Raw genomic sequence first — 6,290 nt, forward strand, 5'->3', positions numbered from 1 at the left:
AGTGGGTAAACCACCCCCTCTGACCATGATTTTCACTGCTTACACACTGATGTGCCTCTTGATCCATCCTGTCCCTTTGGCGTTACCCCTGTGAGCACAGAAGCAAACTCCCACATTGGCAAGCCTTAATCCTTGCCATTGGCAAGGATTTTCCTCCCCTCAAACCCAGCCATGCTTTTGGGAAATGGAATTGCTGAAACCTTTCCCTTGGAAATGAATTCCTAAGGAAAAGTAAAACCCTCAAAGCTACTTCAAGCACACGATTAGCCTCATGAAGGCGGGTTGCCAACACATGCAAGTGGAAGACCACGCAGTGCCTACTGGAGCTCTCTGGGTCTCTCCGAGACCCCCAGCAATCACTGCCCAAGTAAAGCTGGGAAGAGTGTGCATGCTCCAGTAGCGAGCACTGGGTGAGAAGCCCACTTGGGCAGCACAGCATCAAATGGGTCTTGAAGTGGGAATGGGGCGTACAAGAGTTATGTGGAGAGAGTGCGTCATCTCAGTTATCTGCTGGGGGAGACAGCCTGTGTCTCCTCTCATCCATAAACCCTGTGAGCTCCAGTTCCTCTCTGTTTGCTTGGAAGAGGCAAGGCGCTCTTCTGAAACCTCTCTGAGATGCCTGGTGGCAGCATGGAAATGTGGATAAGAGCATGAGGAAGGTGATGCTCTCCCCGGCTTCAGTGAGAGCAGGGCTGAGCCTGGGCTATTTTTGACCGTGCTGTTTCCTGCTGCTTAGTCATCCCTGCAGGAGGGTTTCTGCCTTGGCGTGAATGCAGACACGGAGCCCTTCCTGACAACCTCTGCTGGGAGGTGTAAACGTTACTGCACAGAAAGCCACTGAAACACTGCAAGTGACTGAGAGCACCCTGGGCAGGCACCCAAAGCACCGTCAGCAGTAGGGCCAGGGAGGGGGATGATGGCATTTGCCCCATGTTGTCCCAGCATTCCAATGAGCCTCTGCTACCCTGGAGGTTTCACCAACCCCATCCCTCTGGTGATGAGGAGACAGATGGAAGCCATTTAAGATGACTGCATTTTCTCTGTCCCGGGCTTTTTGTTATCCACCCTTCACATACCTCCCTCAGGCTCTGGATGCTGGAGCTGCTGTTCCTGGAATAAAGCACTTGATCTGGCTGCAGTCCCAGTGGAAGTTGCATAGGAGCACCCAGGTGCACAGTTCCTGGGTGATGCGGTACTTCCTAAGGTGCTAGAGCAGGTACAGCCATTCCCTCAACACCAGGGGAGTCTTTGCATCCCCTCTGAGATCAAGCAAATCTCATCTGCAGCCAGAGCAGGGCTCCTATGGACAGCCCAGCCTTCTGCACCTCCTTGTGCAATGCAATAGCACTGAGATACCAGCATCTGTTTAGGCACAGGCTGGACCTCCAGGAAGAAACTCAGTTTCCACGGGCTGTCCTGCCTTTGAAGAACACAAACAAAGAGCTTTTGCTCAAGCCCACCAAGCGAGTGGTGATCCAGCCTGAGGCCCATGCAGTGCAAACAGCATGGCAGCGGCTAAGAAAGGCAGCCTTTGAAGAATGGGTCATGCAGGGCAGTATAGGACCCCCATGGGAGCATCACCTGTTTGCTTGAGGCCCCACTTCCCCACACATATCTTAGCAGGCTTCCCGCACGCTCTTTACTCCTAGGACAACTCACATTCCTAAGGGATTTGCTGAGCTGTGGCATGTATGAGTTTCCTGAAGGATTCACATGCTCAGCAAAGGAGGTTTAGAAGCAATTCCTTTTTTTATTGAATTTTTCGGGGTATTGTTCTTCACTGCGCTCCTGAGCACATTCCAAAGGCTTGACATCGCTTTAGGGAATGAAGGCAGTAAATGAAAACACAAAGGAAAGCAGAGCCACAGTCAGAGGAATTGCTCCTTGCCTTATTTCTTGGCCAGTTTTCCAAATACCAGGCTCCTGCAGGATTATCTGTATCATAACTCAAGCAAATGCCTTTCCATTGTACAGCTCTTGAGCAGCTAAAATATCCCCTTCACCTGAGGGCACAGCCAGCAAAGGGAAAGATATTACTTACTAACAAACAAGGGAACTTCTCAGGAGACACCAGAGCTTTGTTCCTGTCTCTGGTAAGCAGGGATGGGGATCCTGCATCGGCTCCTGGTTCCAGCAGCTCAGAGGTGCTGTGATGCACAAACCTGGCTTTGGTGGGACCCAAGGAAAGGGGACACTTGTGGGAATCAAGGCTGATTTGGAATTTTAACAGGCAGGTGCATTTGAACTTAAATTAAGGTGTATTCTACTGCTTTTACTCACGGAAATGTCCTTAGCAAACTGGTGAGAGCCACGTTACTAGAGGTTGCAAGATGAAGCTCTAAATGAGTTGTTGCAATCGGGTAAACTCCCTAGCTTCAGGGCATGAACTAGTGAAGACCTGAAAGAAACTTCCTTAGGAAAGTCATTCCATGCCTGCCCAATTCCAAGGGTTTCTATAGCTTGTTTTGGAGGCCTGGTGCTGGGCTGGTGATGCCAGTGGGCTCGGGGGATTTACATTTGATGGATTATTGTCTGTCTTTTCCTAAAGGATCCTGCACAAGCCGCCCATAGGAAAAGCTCCTGAAGGACTGTGTTTTACCTACTGCACATCTCATCTGACAGCTAAAGATCTCCCTCAAGCTCAGCCTCAAACCAGGGCCATGTAAATGCAATATAAGAGAAGCATTTTGGGTACCTTTAACTCCAACCCAACAGCAAGGTGTTGATTGCTGAAGGAAATACATGAAGTGCTTGGACCTTGATTGAACAGTGCGTTTAAGCCTATGCCTATATTTAAGCCTGTAACAGCAGCAGGACTATTCCTAAACTGAAAAGGAGGTGAAGGCTTAATTACAGTGCTGAATCAAGGGCTTAGAGCGTGGAGAACTCGGATGTTAATGTCAGCAGGAAGGCAGATTCCTATGGCCAGTTACAAATCACTGGGATTTATGATCACTTTCTATCCTGGAAACGGTGACAGCTTTAAATATAGCACCAGGGCTGTGATAAATGGTTAGCATTTTTTCCTTGTTAGCCTTTTGTAACTAAATTTAAGGTATCCATTGCAGCATGATCCAATTATGGAAGCGCAATCGGAATGGTTCCCCATGCAAGGGGCCACATCTATTTTTGTCCATGCAGCTTTAATCTGCATTTCTGAGCACAGGATTTAAGTCAGACTTTAAATTAATAATAAGGCATCTATCCACAGGCAAATATTTGTATTGCAAGACCTATTCAGCCAGCCAAGGCTTCAGTTACAGTGACAGCACAGATCCTGTTTCAAACATCACCTGGCAATGCATGATTATCATCAACTCCTCCTCGCTAAGGAAATTAATACACGTCAGCTTAAACTATTGAACCCTCAAAGAGTCATTCCCAAGGCAAAAATAACTCCAAATGGACATATTTTAGTTAGATTTATTTCTATTTATTAGGTTTATGTTATAGACAACATGCAGGTGTCCAGCCTTTGTGGGCTCAAAGAGGCAGTGGACATTGCACAGACACAGACCCAAGGGAGGTTCAAGGCTGAAAGGGAGAAGGATAAGTGCTCACCACACTGTGCCAGCAGCCAGGGGGCACAGCAGATGCAAGATCAGGTCTTACTTCTCCCGTGGCTCTCGGAGCAGTCACTCTCCTGCATTCATCAATGGGAAATGCACCGATTTCCTTTGCAAAGTGCTTTGTGACCTGCTGGTGACAGAAGCAGCATAAAACCCAATGCACTGTTGTGATGATACAAGTTCAAGGAACCTTCTCCAATTAGTCTTGTCTAGAGCAGCTTCTCCTATAGCAAAGGATTAGGGTTTGCCGGTCAAGAAGTGTGTTTGCAGCTTCCCATGGTGCACATTAGGATCTGTGTGGCACTGAGTCCTGTGCAGCAAGGCAGGATAAAGCAATGCCTGCCAGAAACTGGGATGGAAACGGGTGCTCCCACATACGGGAAATGGGAGATGCCATGAGGAGTCACATCAATATCCTTGGGTAATCTATAAGCTCGGATGGCAGGAGGCCTGGACACGCTCTCTGATCCATGTATCCCATAGGAAACCCAGGCCAAGTGCTGGCTGAGCTCCCCACCATACTCAGTGGCAGCACAGGCCACAGAGGGGAATGACAATGGATACAGACCAAGCTTTGCCTGGAGCTGAGGTGAGAAATATCACTGCTGACAAGGTGCTGGAGGCAATTGCTAGTTTGCAGGCTAAATTGTGCTTGTCTTACACTCACAGAGCAGCAGCCTCATCCCTTTGTGTGCCTGTGCAGGTGCATGTGAGCGGACACAGCACATACCAGCCACCTCTTGTTCCACAGCATTCATGCAGACCCCATGGCATGGTATTCCCAATCCTCCCCTTTCAATTCTGCAGGCATTTGCCTTATTTAGGGTCTGAATTGCTCCCACTGCACTGGAGGAAGATGCCCCTTGTAAGGAGAGTGGAAAGATGCTCAGTGCAAGCTGAGGGCTGATGGGAGGCAGAGAGAAGCAGTGCTGATCGGATGGCATCTCTGCTGGTGCCACCAGGTTCTCCTACGTCCAAGGCAGGTCTCTGACTCTCCAAACCCTGTTTTTCAGAAAGGCCAGTAAGGAAACCTATGGGACTGGGTGCAGGGCATGGAGCCACAGGATGCCGCATCCAACCCAGTTCCCTCTCAGCCTGACCCCTCAAATACTTCAGCTGTCTGTGATCACATAGGGCATCATGTCACCCAGCCCTGTGCTAGCATCCCCAACCTGATCTCAGAGACCTTTGGTCCCCCTTTTTGCTGTCAGTGTCTCACCCAACATAAGCCCAGATGTGCCAAGAGCCACTAGGATGCCAGATTTAACCCCTACAGACCCACTTGAGATAGGTAGGGCTCCATTGCCTTACTACCAACCCCATACCCTATCACTGGCACAAACCCATGAGCCATACAGCCTTACCTGTGCACCTTGGGAGCTCCTCAGGCTGCAGCAGAGATTAAGGGGTGAGTAAACACCAGCACTCTCCCAGCCTGGCAGCAGGAGCAGAGAGCTGACTTCAGCAAAGAGCAGCAAGGCTGCAGGGATGCTGAGTGATTGCTATCAGATCAAGCAACATGAGGCCAGTGTGGGCTCATTAGGGAAATCTATCCTCTGCTGTGGAGATAAGAAAGAGGGGCTGGACAAGGGGAATGAGGACAGCAACACTCACAGTTTGAGGCAGTCTCTACTTGCATGTCCTCTGCAGCATGCTGAACAGAGGAGCAACCATGGAAAGCCATGGCAAGGACTGGGACTGGCAGTTAAAGTAGTGGGAACTCTAATTAAACTCATTGCTGCCACCTGAGCTCCTGGCCCTCAGTGCTTGGAAGCTCCACGAGGAAAGGATGCCATCAGTGCCAGTCCTCCCCCGTGCTACCAATGCAGCAGATCCCAGACTGGCTGTGCCCTATGAACAGGGACACCTTCCACTGGGAAAGGTTGCTCCAAGCCCCTGTGTCCAACCTGGCCTTGAACACTGCCAGGGATGGGGCGGCCACAGCTTCTCTGGGCTGTTCTCCCAAGGATGAGAAAGAGTTCCCTGATCCAAAACACAACCTGGTGCTGGGAAGGAACCCATTTCCCAGAGCCCAATTACACTGTCACAGGCGTTTAAGCCATGCTGTGAAGAGAAAGGCCTCCAGACTGCTGCCTCCATCAGCATTAGATGTTATCAGAGTTACCATCTCACAGCCAACCTGTCCCATGGCAGGGGTTGGAACTGGATGATCTTAAGGCCCTTTCCAACCCAAACCAGTGTGGGATTCTATGATTGAGGGGAAGAGTGGGGACAGCACTGCCCTCCAGTGTCCCCATCTGACCCCAATCATCTCCACAGAACTCATTCCCCATTCCTCACTGCTTATTAGCATCACTAATACAGCAGCACCCACGGGGCTTGTGACACCACTTCACCCTCCATCTGCTCACTGCGCAGCAGCACCTTCCCTCCCTGCTTTTCACACCACCTTCATTCCCGACACACTTCCCTTCTCACCCTGTCTGCTGACAAACCAGAACCCAGCGTGCTTCGTAGCAAGGTCAACGCTGGCTGACAGACTTGAGAAGATGGGTGGGTATTTGCTACAAGGCAGCCTGATGCTGGTGGGGAGAGATGACAGCAGCAATTAGGGTTGTATTTCATGAAGGACATCAAACTGTAGTTTCTTTCCTTGGTATTCCTAATTCAGGGCAATGCTGGTGATGTTTTCCCTCTCCGGCAGCAGTAAGCAGAGACAAGCCCATTCGGTGGCACTGCCCTTACTGCTTATGGAGTGGA

General features: G+C 50.1%; 1 long non-coding RNA gene across 1 annotated transcript; it reads right to left on the reverse strand.

Annotated features, from left to right (window-relative positions):
• Window positions 1-3,409: 3,409 nt before the first annotated feature.
• Window positions 3,410-5,251, reverse strand: LOC133226036 (uncharacterized). The gene is made up of 2 exons (XR_009729369.1): window positions 4,934-5,251; window positions 3,410-4,571 (listed from the first exon to the last, which is right to left on the reverse strand). It is a non-coding gene; the product is annotated as an uncharacterized LOC133226036 (long non-coding RNA).
• Between the last annotated feature and the right edge of the window lie 1,039 nt (window positions 5,252-6,290).

The sequence above is a fragment of the Neopsephotus bourkii genome, unplaced genomic scaffold (assembly GCF_033783945.1).
Source record: "Neopsephotus bourkii isolate Nb327-2 ecotype Australia unplaced genomic scaffold, CSIRO-AGI_Nbou_v1 NB_1768, whole genome shotgun sequence".
Taxonomy (NCBI): Eukaryota; Metazoa; Chordata; class Aves; order Psittaciformes; family Psittacidae; genus Neopsephotus; species Neopsephotus bourkii.